This window comes from Ursus arctos, unplaced genomic scaffold (genome assembly GCF_023065955.2).
Source record: "Ursus arctos isolate Adak ecotype North America unplaced genomic scaffold, UrsArc2.0 scaffold_26, whole genome shotgun sequence".
In the NCBI taxonomy this organism is placed as follows: Eukaryota; Metazoa; Chordata; class Mammalia; order Carnivora; family Ursidae; genus Ursus; species Ursus arctos.
Window position 1 is genome coordinate 23,566,925 of NW_026622941.1, and position 15,795 is coordinate 23,582,719.

Consider the following 15,795-nt stretch of genomic DNA (forward strand, 5'->3'; position numbering starts at 1 on the left):
GTGCCTGATATGTCTCCCTCCATAGAATATAAGCTCCAAGAGGATTTTTGTGTGTTTTATTTATTGCTATACTATCTGACAAACAGTACATATTAAAATTTCAGAATACAAGGTCTCCATGCTTTCATATTCTTAACTTGAAATATAGCTAAATATTAGTGATATTTGAATAGTACTATTGGATGTGAAAAAAACTTTTTATCAGTAATGTATAATTTTTATAGTTCTATTGTGAAAATCAATGAGAAATAATGCACTACAGTTTCACAGCTGAAAAATATTCCAGTAAGAGTATCTCCTAGGGGAAATCAGTTGGGCTCGCTTTGATGTTAAAAGTCATAGCACTCAAGACAATTTACTGTTCATTATAAACTATTTTTCAGTTGACAAGTCTAATCAAGGTGACTATATTTTCAACACAAAATACCTGAAGAGAAGGGGCAACATTTTACCTACTAAACTCAATGATTAATGACACTATACAACTCTGGGTTCTAGCCTTGGCTTGTCTACAGTAAACAGGCTCATTGCAGAATTCAGACTTTTTAACACATGTCATCTGGGGTATTTTTTTCTCAGTATTTTGCTTCCAAGAGTAACTTTACAATGCATTGTAAGATTACTGCATGTTTTATTCAGCTTGGTAAAGAAGAGAAAAAAATTTAAGCCCAAAATATAACATACAATCCTTTCAACCTTTTTGTTCATGTGAAAGTTTTTATTATATAGTACTGGGAGGAAATATTCCAGAATCACTTAAAAACTTCTCATAAGCCTCATAACATTACAGTCTGACTACTATTACCCCACAAAATAAACATTGTTCTTTTAAATGACTGAGTTACAAGAGCTACATCCATCTTTCAAATTCTAGATTTATTCTTCTATGACTTGTCTCAAATTCAAATTCAAATTCATGGTAACTGGTTAACATTCACACTAAATCCATAAGTCTAATTATATTTTTCCTTTTACTTTTTTAGATACTTTTGATAACTTGACTAAGCCCTAGCAACAACCAATAATATTCATCTTGCACTAAAGTTTGACAAACTTTAAAATCTTTTTAGTCCTATACTGTTTACGTATTTCTATTGATAGTGAAGTGCGACATTAGGAAAAAGGACACCTTGATAAGTTACAGCATTTCCATAAAGGTGTCTTATAAAAACAGGAACTCCACTACTAAATCTATCTCTAGTAATCTACCACCTGGAAAGAGGCAGTGTAGTAATGAAGGAAGAACAGAAAATGGACAAGGAATAACAAAGAAAAGAAGAGGACTAAAAATCTATTTCCGTATCTTCAATGACTGGGATAAAAAAAAAAGTAATGGAAAAAAAAAAGCCTCTCAGGATTACATACATGTCCAGAAAGTGTATGTATGTATGTGATTACAGTTGCAATAAGCTGGAATTTAAAATAAAAGACTGAAGTAGCAGCAAGTAGATGAAAGGGGGCCCCTCCAGTTGCTCCTGGAGTCCAGCAACTCTCAGCAGTTGGCTGGAGACTAAGCTGGACGATCCTGTGGAGCTCCAACAAAGGGACGAGACAAACTCGAGTCCCCAGGGCCCCCCTCCCGACAACGCGTGAAACAACTTGATAAATGATTGCTGTGTCGGGGGACAAGGAGATGGAGACATCTGGGAGCAGAAGGGGGAATGTATCTAATTTAGAAGGCCAAGGGAGGCAGAATGGCAGACAGGAACAAGAACACCTTATAACACAAACATTCAACCAGAGAACCTAGAAGCAAATACCACAAAACCCAACAGAATCTCTAATAATTGAAGTCCTAAGAGTATAAGAGACTGCTCACAACCTAATTCCTCCCAAGTCACTAGGATTGTTGGGGGACAGTTTTCACCTTCATATAGCCCATTTTCTAGCCTCAAGTCCAACCTTAAAAAAAGCACTGCTCTCATGTTACTTCATTCATTTCGGGATGACATGAAATACAAACTCCATTTCCCCACCCCCAGTCTATGCCTAAAGGATGCAGATTCAGAACTGAAAGCCAGAAGCCGAAGTGCCCAAAGTTTAGCTCAAGCAAAGGAAACATTAATTACCCTAAAACAAAAACAGGAGTTCACATCTGGGGCCCAACACTTAAATTCTCCTCCTTCCCCTCCTCTGGAGTGTGTGCACAGCTATTTATACAACCTCTTCCTGACCGAGGATTGATATTGGTCCCACAGGACTTCCCTGTTTGGGGAAAACTCAGTGGTGACAAACTCAGTCAACAATGAGTAGGCATAGAAGGCATCTCAATTTGAGAAAAGGATTGTCAGAATCAGTAGCGATACAAATATAGGTTTTTCAAAACCAGTTACCCAAAGAGTAATTAATGAACTCAAAAGGGACATTAATTATTCAAAAGGCACATAGCTTACACATCTGATGAAAGACCATTAAGCAAGTTTACTAAAACACATGTCAAAGGTAGGAACAAACAAGAACCATGTAAAGAATTCTTAATTGACTCAAGTCTTAAGCCACTCCAACTTCTTATGTGATAAACTAGAAATAGGTAACGTTGCTATAATCAAAGTACTGTACCTTACATCATTGTACATAAAGCTTTACCTAAAGCCTGAATTCAGCTCTGACTGTAATTAAGCATAATTAAAATTAACAGCAAATTGTAGTCCAAGAAAGAAGAAGTTGGGGAATTCAACTTTTCTGATGCCCTTGGAGGATTCATATTCTATGGCCCAAAACAGAATATTTCAGAACATCTGACATAACAATTAATGGCCAGAGACACACTGTATAGTTTAAGGGACAGGACAACCATGAGAAAATAATCATTTAAGTGGCTTAAGTTGGAGGATCTTGATCCTATTAGTTTAATTTTTCCGGGGGGGGGGGGCGCTAAAAAGAGATCCAGTAAGCCTATTCTAGGCTAAATGTATTTACGGCCTATCCAGAATTTTCACTGTATTGAACAAAAACGGATGTTCTGTGACCCATCCCACTTGCTAATTCCCCCAAAACCTGCCTTTGTCAGGATACATAACTCTAAGTGGGGTCCTAGGGCTTCCTAAATTTAGAGAGCAGAGATGAAGAGGCTCTGCACCATGAATCTCACTTTGTGATAGACTAATTTTAACCAACAAGTCACAGAACTATGCTCTTGAAAGTTATAAAAACCCTCTCCAAATTCTACCTTGCTTTACAATCTTACTGCCAAAGTTTGGGTCTGGGTCTTACAAATAAGTAAATCCCTCTTTTGGGCTATCTTAATCACAGAATTTGAAAAGATTAATGGGTCAAAATTCACCTGATATATGAGATTGCAAACTGATAGCATGCAGAAATGTTTATTTTGGCCTGTAGTTTTGTTTTTATTTATTTGGTTGTGTAAAATTAAAAACAAATCTGGGAGAGTTTACATAAAAGTCTGGATACCTCACTTCTCTTGAAAAATGAGATGTGGTTCTGATTCATGGTCCTTCACGACAAGATTCAGCTGCAGCTAACACGTGGGGCTGCCCTCCTTTACAATGGACATATACCCTCCAGCTCATCAACCATACATCAGGCCCATCCCCTCAACGAACACCTGTCTGGCCCTGTAGGTATCTGAGTTTTGATGTCCAGTTCTACAACTTCAATGAATGCCAATTTAATCTGTACTTGGACAAAGCCTTGCATGTGTTCTTTTCTAGTCTAAACATTCATGGTTCTTTTTTTACATCAGTTCCAGATAATCCTCATTCCCTCTCCTCTTCAAATCTCCCTTGACTTGACACTAACCTTTCACCTGCTGCACCTAGGATTTAAGGAATATTCTTTGACTAGTTAAGAAAACAGGACAAATGTCTTTATTCTGAACAGGGGTAGGTAAAGGATCGCATCACCCTAAATAGCTACAAAAGATACTGATAAAGAAAATACAGACAAGTAAAACATAAGCAAGCCAGGAAACCAAGAAACAGTGACAGCTTAGCCAGGAAAAAAGAGTACTAATCCATGGTTAGGAAGTGTTTATTTCTAGGCTGCTGGAAGGGGTGAATGTCCATAAAACAAAGTTAGACCAGTGTTTGCCCCTGAAAATCTTCTACTGCCACCATTTAACACAGTGTTCCACGCCCCCAGCCCAACCCCTGCAAAAAAAGGGCGGGGAGGGGAGGAGCTTAGGCTACTTGCATCATAATCTCTACCCAACCCCAAATCACATTATCTGGAGCGGGGCTTCAGAAGCTGCATTTTTTTTAAAAAAAGATTTTATTCATTCATTTGAAAGAGAGAGAGAGCACAAGCAGGGGGAGAGGCAGAGGGAGAGGGAGAAGCAGACTCCCTGCTGAGCAGGGAACCCAACCTGGGGCTAGCTACCAGGACCCAGGGATCATGACCTGTGCAGAAGGCAGACACTTAACTGACTGAGCCATCCAGGCGCCCCAGAAGCTGCATTTTAAACAAGCAATCTAGTGGTTGCTAAACACATTCGAGTCTGAAAAACAAATTCTACTACAGCAGCCTAGAAAGGTACATCAAGGCTCAGAGCTTACATACCATACTCATTCTGGACCCTTCCCTTTCTCTCTCAGTCCGACTTACATGGTTCTTCCTATGTGCTCTCCCACTCACCCTGAATATACCTCCTTGAACTAAAGCAATAATCACTCCATGTAAACTAATATATAAGACTTCCCCCAAGAAAAGCAAAGGGTCTTTTCATTTTTTATCCTCCTGGATAGCAGAGTGCTTAGCACATAGTAGGCACTCATTTTATTCAAGGAAGTAAGCTGTTCCACTTCAGTGCCTTATTCAAACACTGTTCAGTGTGGTCCAACTAAATGATCTCTAATGATCAAATATTCTAGCATCTGTTTTATGCAGTAGAAAAGTATTTCTCAACCTGTTTTTCATTACCACCCCCTTACTTAAGAAACTTACTTAGATAGTATTTTCCTAATCATCCCAAACCATAAAACTTTAGTTTCATAGGTATACTATGTATCAGTTTAGAGGCCCTTTAGAGGCCCACAGTTAAGAAGACACCCAAAAGAAACAATTTTCAACCCCTTGGGGGAAATATCATCCCCTTGAGAATGCATTTAATAGTGTTTGGGATATTAACAATAACAAAGCAGGGCGCCTGGCTGGCTCAGTGGGAGGAACATGAGACCCTCAATCTTGGGGGTCGATCTCAGCGTCATGAGTTCAAGTCCCACACTGAGTGTAGAGATAGTTTAAACAAACAAACAAACTTTAAAAAATTAACAATGCAATGGCAAGGGGAAAGTATCAGTCTAATGCTCAACAACAGTTCATTTTAACTTCTCTGACCAAATCACCACATGATTCAAATTGATATGGGTTACTGACAAAGTTTAAAATACCCTCATCGATTCCAAATAAAAATTTTCCTCAAACTGAGGAAAATACTAATGGCATTCCTATTTGAATCTATTAACTATTACTGAAATAAACTACTTATGAAAAGCGTCTCTAAAGATTTTTAAGATACAACAATACTAGGCCTTCTCACACATATTTACTTTAACCAGTGAGTGATATCATTCGTATGAGGTCAAAGAATTAACCCTCCAGTTTGCCAATGACATAAGTGTTCCTCCCCAAAGTCAGTGCAGCACTTGGGCAATCAGAAGTACCAGGAAAAACACTATGCAGAGCATGTCACATTATAGACATCACTAAAGCATCTAACTGTCATCAAGGCCAATATGTAAAGGTCTATGAAAGCTGTAATAAAAAATATAGATAATAACAAGTGTTGGTGAGGATATGGACAGACTGGAACCCTCCTATACTGCTGGTGGGAATATTAAATGTGCAGGCACTTTTCCGTTCTTCAAGAGAAATGAAAACCTATGTTTACACAAAAACCTATATATGAATTATAAGGTAAGCAGCAGTATTCATAACAGTCGAAAGTGGAAACAACCTAAATGTCTATCAGCTGATGAATGGATACACACAATGTGATTAATTCCATACAAAGCAATACTACCTGGCAATCAAAGAATGAAGTACTAATACCTGTACAACATGGATAAACCTTAAAAACAGTAGCTAAGTGAAAGAAGTCTACTATAAAAGGCTGTATTTTGAAGGATTCCACTTATAGGAAATGTCCAGAACAGGCAAATCCAGAGACAGAAGGTAGATTCCTGGTTTCCAGATAATGGGGTGGGGAGGAGAGAAGAGTAGTAACTACCAAAGGTTTGGGTTTTTTTAAAGGGGTGACGAAAAATGTTCTAAAAGCGATTGTGGCGATTAATGGTTGCAAATCTCTGAGAATATACTAAAACCACTGAATTGTACGTCTTAAATGGGTGAATTGCATGGGGTGTGAATATCTCAATGAACTGTTACAGAGCAAGAGGAGAAGGGTGGAGGGTAGTCTTCGAAAAAATATCAGGAAATGGGCTGTGGTTGTGTCTGTGGTTGTTTTTCACTTTGAAGTAACGCTCCAATGATACCAACGATACCATTGAAATGGATATGTGGCTTTTTAATGCTCATATTTTAATTTATTGAGTTCAAGTTTAACAGTAGTATACAAAAAGTGAAGCACTGACGGCAGTTATTCAAAATCAATATACATATAATTTCATGCTGTGGCTCAAGATGGAATGAACTACCTTTAGAGATGAACAAATTCAAACAAAGGCTAGGATGTTTTAAAGATGTTCTAGACCATAAATGTATCTGAGAACAGGAAACATGTCTGTGTAATAATTTCAGTGTCAGGCACTATGCTTTACACTTTACATATACAATATTTGCCACCTTCCCAACAAATCTTGCAAGGTAGATAGAGTCTTCATTTAAAACAGCTCAAGAAACCAAATATCCTCAAGACTGGAACAGTTCAATTAATTAATTTAAGCTTCAGTTTCCTGATCTGTGAAAGAAATAACAATGCTATCTACACATCAGAGTTGCTCTAAAAACTGAAATAAGGTATATTAAGAGCCTGACATTAAAAAGTCACTCAAATTTCTGTTTCTTTTACCCCAACTTTAGCAAAAAGAGATCTAGCATTCAGAAAGCTAGCAACATGTGTAATAACTGATCAGGGTTAGGATCAATATTCAAAGATCATCAATACTGTCATGTTCACCAGGTTCTCTTCAAGTTGCTGTAAGCACTTAACTGGGCAACATTAGCAACAAACTATGTAAACAAAGCATTTACAAAGGTCACTGTATTAGTCAAATAAACTAACAGAGGTCGTAATGTGGCATATATTTAATGATGTCCGTGATCATAATTCTGCTAAATAATAACTAAACAGTGGGTAGTGATGGTGTATTAACTATTACAACTTGTACAGGCAAAGTAATTGTTTCCAGGGTCATTTGAATGTCAAGCAGTGAGCTGTTTTTAAAACCAGTGAAAGACCCTGTAGCCACAACCCACAGGAATGATGCAAGCCTGCTCTTCTCTTCCCCACTGGATGTTTTCAAAGAAGCCTTGGCTGGATGTTGAGAAACAAGTCAAGCCGCACAAAGTACAATTTAGGCTTCTTTCTCCAGCATTAAACTGGACACTTCTTTCTCCAGCATTAAAATCTGACAGGGCAGCTTAGACTAGAGAGGAAGCTGGCCAGAGAGGAAATCAATCACAGCCTGAGAGACAGGAGCATTGGGGTGTGTGTTTGGGGTGAGGAGGGGAAAGGGTTAGAGATAATTGAGTGTGATGAACTACAAAAGCTGATGGAAGATAAATTGGCTGATAGAACATCTTAGAGAATTAGGGGGCAAAATAAGAGTGACACATGGAATGATGGCCAAAGGACATGTGGTAAGAGCAGCAGGGATAAGGGTGCAGGAAGGTAAGTCCACTCCTGCAGACACACATCTGCAATGCTTATCAGCAACCTGTGCTCACCATTCTGCTAAACAAATACAAGCATAGATTATGTGGTTTATCATGTACCACCAAACTGGGAAGTTTGAAAAGTTTAATGGAGCTGGACTGTGAAAGATAAAAATACAGGTAAAATGGCAAGAACTATAGCAGTATGTAGTAGTTGTCTGGCATGAAGTGAAGAGCCAGAAGCAATCTTTTAAACAGCTAGCACAGAACCCCCAACACGCAAACCTAAGTGTGGAGCTGCTGAAGGTGGCAAAGACATACACAGCTCAACAGAAGTGAAACTGATCATGGTACTACACAATTCCCGGGACTAGACAAAATATATTCCCATACACTATATTAGGGTGGGAAGGGCTAAAACAATATATACTGTATGATTCTATTTATTTTCTAAGACAGACAAATCTCATCTGTACAAAAATCAGATCAGTGATTGCATAGGGTAGGTGTGTACAGGGGCAGATATGACTCAAAGGAGCATATATGACTCTGGAGGCATGAAAATGATCTGTATTTTGTTTGGGGTGGTAGTTACATAGGTGTATACTGTTACTGAAACTCAACTGTACACTTAAAATCTGTGTCATGTATGTAAATTATACTTCAATAAAGTTTTTTTTTTTTAAGGCTGGGAAGTATAATACTATCAAAATTTCTTCTCAAAATGTGTAAATTAAAAGTTTAGGCCATTAAGTAATAAACAGTAGTGAACTCTGTAATATACAGAAATAGTACTCCAAAGCTCGCTTCCATGGAAATTACAGAGAGCCACATTCTAAGCAAAGATTGTATAACACTTTGAATCCTAAAATTTTTTCTCCTTACCTTTTGTAAGACTTGACCAGTGAATTCATCAATAATATTACTTTCACTAACTACAACTTATTAAGTTACTACAAAAATTTTCCTTCCATAGAAATAAAATTAGTTACTGCCTCTCTAAGAAACAAGTTAAGTACAGAAAATTTCCCATTTTATAAAGAAAACTGAATTATCAAGACGTGACCTCTGGGCGCCTGGCTGGCTGAGTCAGAAGAACATGTGAGTCTTGATCCTGGTCGGAGTTGTGAGTTCGAACTCCACGTTGGGTGTAAAGATTACTTAAAAAAATAAAATCTTATGGGCACCTGGGTGGCTCAGCCGGTTAAGCATCTGCCTTCCGCTCAGGTCATGATCCCAGAGTCCTGGGATTTGGCCCTGCATCACTCTCCCTGCTCCGTGGGGAGCCTTGCTTCTCCCTCTCCCTCTGCTCTTTCTCCAGCTCCTGCTCTCTAATAAATAAATAAAATCTCTTAAAAAAAAAAAAAAGAGGTGACCCTCAAAGAAAATACAATGCCAGCCAATGGCTGTTGGTAGGTCTATATTTAATTTTACCTAAATGCTATTTCTACTAAAACTCTTACAACACAAACTTGTTGAATGCATTTAAATAAAGCCCATCAAAAATTAAGTTTCTTCTCAATAATTAGCAAGAGGAAAACACTCACTAAACTGCTAGCTCTGTGATAAAACTATTTTAAATTCTTTTTTTTTTTTAAGATTCTATTTATTTATTTGACAGAGAGAGAGACAGCCAGCGAGAGAGGGAACACAAGCAGGGGGAGTGGAAGAGGAAGAGAAGCAGGCTCCCAGCGGAGGAGCCTGATGCGGGGCTCAATCCCAGAATGCCAGGATCACGCCCTGAGCAGAAGGCAGATGCTTAATGACTGAGCCAACCAGGCGTCCCGCTATTTTAAATTCTTAAAGAATGTTCTTCCGTTATGAGAGAACACATCTGACAGCAATGTCAATGTGACATATGTATTAAAAAACTTTAAAAAGTTTCACACCTTTTGTACTTTTAGAAAATTTGTTAATATGGAAAACATACATGCACACATTTGATATACACTAGTACTTTATTTTTTAAAGAAGGCATTGAAATAATCTAACAGTGCAAACTGTAGAGCAATAACTGGATAAGTCACACTCCATTTACGGCATGACCAAGATTTGATTCCAAGCAGCTTAAGATTAGAACACAAGATCTTAACTAACATTCTATACTGGCTTTACTCATTTTATCATTCAGAGCATTAATAGAGGAAAGACTTTATCAATATTTGAAAACCAAAGAAACAAACACAAAAAATGGCAGGGGACAATAAAGGTTTAGGAAAAGAAAACAATGAAAAGGATACATAAATATTACACGTCCTGACTCAAATTTTTTAAAAAAAATTCTAAATTCAGTATCCATAATCTTTTTGAACAGTAATAAATATAACTTTTTGTGTATCTCTAGCTTTTATGTGACTCTACACGTACACTTAGGTGCCTAAATGCAAGTGGGTTTTGGGTTTGTTTTTATTTTTAAAGAATTTAATTATTTATTTGAGAGAGAGAGAGAGAGAGAGAGCGAGCATGTGAGAGTACAAGTAGAGGTTGGGACAGAGGGAGAGAGAGAAGCAGACTCCTCCCTGAGCAGGGAGCCCCACATGGGGCTCCATCCCAGGATGCTGAGATTATGACCTGAGCCAAAGATTGATGCTTAACTGACTGAGCCACCCAGGTGCCCCTGCAAGTGTTTTCATATGAAATTAATTATTATTAAGGGAGACATATTCAAAGGTATTTCAGTAAGTAGGGAACCCAACTCCCTGAGCACTAACTGCTGGCTTCATAATTTCACCATATCAACCTCTCCAACAGAGAATGGGAGGGGTCTGGAACATTAAAAGCAATCTTAGAAACAGTTTCTCCCCCCAAATCATCAATATACTGGAAAACTTGGACCTCTGGAAGTAAGTGATGAGGCCTCAAATCTACAGGGAATCCTACACATCAGATGGATAGACAGATGGTGAATGATTTTGGTTGAAAGATAAAAAGCTTCAAGTTATTTGCAGAATAAAGCAAAGAACAATTAGATAAACTGATATAGTGAAGACTAACATTCTCAAATTCCAAATTCTGACTCACTTAAACACAACCTTCCATCTCATGAAAATATGCAACCAGGTATATTTACTTTGTAAGAATAAGGAAAGGCCTAAAGCAAAAGTCAGAATACCTGTTAATCCACCACAGCCCAGGCTCAGTTTTCAGACTGCTGGAGGCTATTGCACATTACTTTAAGAAAATGTGGTGCACACACAGCAATATTATCCAGCCATGAAAAAAAAAATCTTGCCATTTGCCATGACATGGATGGAGCTAGAGAATACAATGCTAAGCAAAATAAGTCAGCCAGAGAAAAATACCATATGATTTCACTCATATGTGGAATGCAAAAAGCAAAACAGGGGTACCTGAGTGGCTCAGTTGGTTAAGCGTCTGCCTTCAGCTCAGGTCATCATCGCAGGGTCCTAGGATCGACCTCGCATTAAGCTCTCCACTCATCAGAGAGGTCTACTTCTCCCTCTCCCTCTGGGATCTCTCTCACTTTCGCTCTCTCTCTCAAATAAATAAATAAAAATATTTTTAAAAAAAGAATAAAGAGGGGCACCTGGGTGGCACAGCGGTTAAGCGTCTGCCTTCGGCTCAGGGCGTGATCCCAGCATTATGGGATCGAGCCCCACATCAGGCTCCTCCACTATGAGCCTGCTTCTTCCTCTTCCACTCCCCCTGCTTGTGTTCCTTCTCTCGCTGGCTGTCTCTATCTCTGTCGAATAAATAAATAAATAAATCTTAAAAAAAAGAAAAGAATAAAGAAAAAGAGAGACTGAAAAACGGACTCATAACCACAGAGAACAAACTGATGGTGACCAAAGGGGAGGGGGGTGGAGGATGGGGGTTAAGGAGTGCACTTGTTGTGATGAGCACCAGCTGATGTATGAAGTGTGGAATGACATTAGCATGAAACTAAAGTAACACTGTATGGTAACTAACAGGAACTAAAATAAAAACTAAAAAAAAGGAAGGAAGAAAGGCCCACAAATAAAAGCAGAAATATGAATTCTTCAATGCCGCAGAAATGATTGGTAAAAAAGAATTTACTAATCAAATTAACGTGGAAGTTGTGTTGCATTCTAACGGGGACTGCTGATACTGAAAGGGAATCTAGCAAATCTGAAGTGCAAGTTTCTTTTCCTATTTAAAGTAAATAAACTTTACCTTTACATATAAAAATTAATATTAGGCAATGTAGATGACCTATCCTGAAATTCTGATTGGTCATATTTCTGTTTTCATCTTGTTCAAGTCACTTTATTTAAACTATTTTCTGGTGGTATGACTAAAATTAATCCATACCACCATTACTACATCTTTGCCATCACTTTGGGGCCATTGTAAATTATATAAAAAATAAAAAGTCAAAATACTTTGAGATAATCACAACCAAATATAGTATTTGACTTCCAAACTGCATTACATAAAATGGTAAACATATCAAGAATGGTAAGAAACACTCTTCCATTCAAGTTAAGATGTACCACAACTTGGGGCACCTGGCTGGCTCAGTGGTACGGTATGTGACTCTTGATCTCAGAGTCATGAGTTCAAGCCCCATAACTGGGCATAGAGCTTACTAAAAAAAAAAAAAAAAAAAAAAAGATAGATGGATGTACCATAGTTTGTCAGCATCATCAGCAAGCCAAACAGTTCTAATAAATGTACTCCACCAATCCACAAATATTTTATAATAAAATCTGTATGCCTAACATTAAGCACATAGATGCCATACCACCAGGATTTTCTGGAATACAAAATGCTGGATTTTCAGATTTTTACTATATTTGGATATATTGTAAGTCACATTATTTCCAAGAGTTCAGATACATTTGGCCACTAAATTGTCTCATTTCAACTACAGGCCCAGGTATTTCACACATGGTACTAAATGGTAATACTATTGTATACTAGCACATTTTAAAGAGAAGACAAGGTAATCTGACTCATCTTCTCTAATGTACAAACATTTCACTTTCTCTCTCTAGTTCATACTGAAAGAAGTGACTGCAGATATTGTACAGTATTTTAGCTCTGTACCTTACATCTTTTTATATGGACTTATTTCCTAGGGTGAATTAAAATTTTATCTTGAGTGCCTTGAGTTTCACAACACTGAAGTAACCAGAGAAACCTAGGATTTTGTAAAACTGAGAATTGCATATTACTACACTGGAGTCATTCAGAAAATGTTGTTGGTCTATCAGCATTTCTCTGGAGGAACATATAAAATATATTTTTTAAAGATTTTATTTATTTGAAAGAGAAAGCACATACACACAAGGAGGTGGAGGGGTAGAAAGAGAGGGAGAAGTGGACTCCCTGTTTGTCCTTTCTCCCTGTCAAATAAGTAAATAAAATCTTTAAAAAAATGTACAGCACAGTGGACATAGTCAAAATACTATAATAACGTTTTATGGTGACTACACTTATAGTGGGGAGCGCTGAGTAATGTATAGAATCGTCAAATCAGTATGCTATACACAACAACTTTAACATTGCAGGACAGCTATATTCCAATAATAAAAATAATTTAATAAAAGAGCATACTGAAAAACTCGCAAAACTCACTATTCAGAAAACAACCCAATTTTTTAAATGGGCATAAGATTTTAAGAGATACTTCTCCAAGTCTATGCATGGCAAATAAGCACATGAAAAGATATTCAGTATAATCAGTCATTAGGTAAATGTAAAATCAAACCACAATGAGATACCATCTTACCTATTAGGATAGAGTAAAAAACAGCAACACTGACAGCAACAAACACTGGATACAGAGGAACTGAAACAGTGCTAGTGGGAATACCAGAACTACAAAAGTGTTTTCAGAAGGTAAACATACACTTACCATATGACTCAACAGTCCCACTCCTACCTATTCACACAAACATCTGTAAGTGAATGCTTAAGCAACTTTATTCATGATCACCGAAACTAGAATAATTCAAACATTCTTCCACTCGTGAATGAATAAACAAACCAGTTTATCTCCCCAAAATGGAATATTATTTGACAATAAAAAAGAATGAAGTGCTGGTAACTTCCAACAACATGGATGAATCTCAAACACATTATGCCAAGTAAAAGACACCAGACTCAACAGACTACGTACTATTCATTGCCACTCATATGACACAACCAAAATTATAGGGATAGAAGACAAATATGTGATCACCAATGGCTAGAGGAAAGGGTTAATTATAAGGGAGTGTAAGGAAAATTTCTTCAGTGAGGTAGCTCTTCTACACCTTGATTGTGGTAGGTTATACAACTTGAAAAGTCATAAAAATGCACAGAAAGGCAGAAGGGGGAGGATTTTAATATACCTAAATTATACATTAAAGTAATAAAAAAAGCAATTTGTTTGGAACATAATTTGTTTTTTTTAATAAAGCTAAACACACACGTACATATGCTCCAGCAACTCTATGGCTAGGTATTTACTCAAGAGAATTCAAAACATGTCCACACAAAGACACATATGTGAATATACACAGCACTTTTATTCACAAATTGCCAAAACTTGCAAACAACCCAAATGTCTATCAGTAGGAAAATGGATAAACTGAGGTATAGCTACATGATGGAATACTATTTAGCAATTTAAAAAATTAACCACCAATACATACAATATGGCTGCCTTAGAATGATTATGCTGACTGCAAGAAGCCAGATACAAAAGAACACAAACTGTATGATTATTTATAAGAAATTCTAGGAAAGGCAAACTAATCTATAGTAACAGAAAGCAGATCAGTAACTGTCTGACACCAGAGTAGAGGTGGGGGTCAATTGCCAAGGGCTACGAGAAAAAATCTGGAGATGATAAAAATGTTCTGCATCTTGACTGAAATAGTGGTAGTTACGAAGTGGATGCATTTATCAAAACTCAAACTACACACTTAAAAAGGATGCCCTTTATTGTATTTAAATTATAGTTCAATAAAACTGATTTAAAAATTTTGTCAATGACCAATCTGAATATAAAACAATTCCATTCATAATATCATAAAAAACACCCCAAAGATACTTCCAAATAGACTTAACAAAAGAAGCACAAAACTTATGTTTGGAAAACTTCAAACATTGGTCAAAGAAATATATAAGTAAAAGGGAAAGCATTCCATGTTCATGGATTAGAAGACTTAATAATGTTACAATGGTAATACCCCCAAAATGGATCTACATATTTCAAAGCAATCCCTATCAGACTCTGATATCCCTATCCCAGCGGATGTCTTAGTAGAAATTGACAACCTGATTTTAAAGGGACCTGAGCATAGCCAAAACAATCCTGAAAGAGAACAAAGGAAGAGGACTCATGGCTCCAGATTTAAACTCACTACAAAGCATCATGAATTAAGACAGTGTAGTATAGGCACAAGGACAGACATATAGTTCGGTGAAACACAATTAAGAGTTTAGAAGTAAACCCACATATCCACAGTCAACTGATTTTCCACAAAGGTGTCAAGACAATTCCACAGGAAAAGGATAGTCTTTTCAACAAATCATGCTGGGAAAACTGGATAGCCACATGAGAAAGAATGAAGTTGGACCTCACATCATATATAAAAAGTAATACAAAATGGATCAAAGACCTAAATACTATAAAACTATACTATAGATTATACAACTCTTAGAAGAAAGCATAGAGGTAAATGTTCATGACCTTGGATTTGGCATAGGATTCTTATATATGACACCAATAGCATGAGCAATAAAAGAAAAAATAAATTTCAAACTTTTATTCTTCAAAGGGCATCGTCAAGAAAGTGAAAAGGCAACCCACAAATAAGAGAAAATATCTGCATCTCATATAACTGGTAAAGAACTTCTATCTAAGATATATAAAGAACTTGTATAATTCAGGGCCCCTGCCTGGCTCAGTCAGTAGAGCCTGCAACGCTTGATCATGAGTCTGAGCCCCATGTTGGGAATAGAGAGAGTTTACTTAAAAAAAAAAGGGGGGGGGGCACGGAGCCCAACATGGGGCTTGTACTCAAT

At 37.2% G+C, this 15,795-nt stretch overlaps 1 protein-coding gene across 4 annotated transcripts in view; it reads right to left on the bottom strand.

The window, feature by feature from the left end:
- The window catches only part of LOC123000103 (putative ankyrin repeat domain-containing protein 20A5), a 388,417-nt gene that overhangs the window by 40,842 nt on the left and 331,780 nt on the right, over positions 1-15,795 (bottom strand). The gene's annotated exons all lie outside the window — the stretch shown is intronic.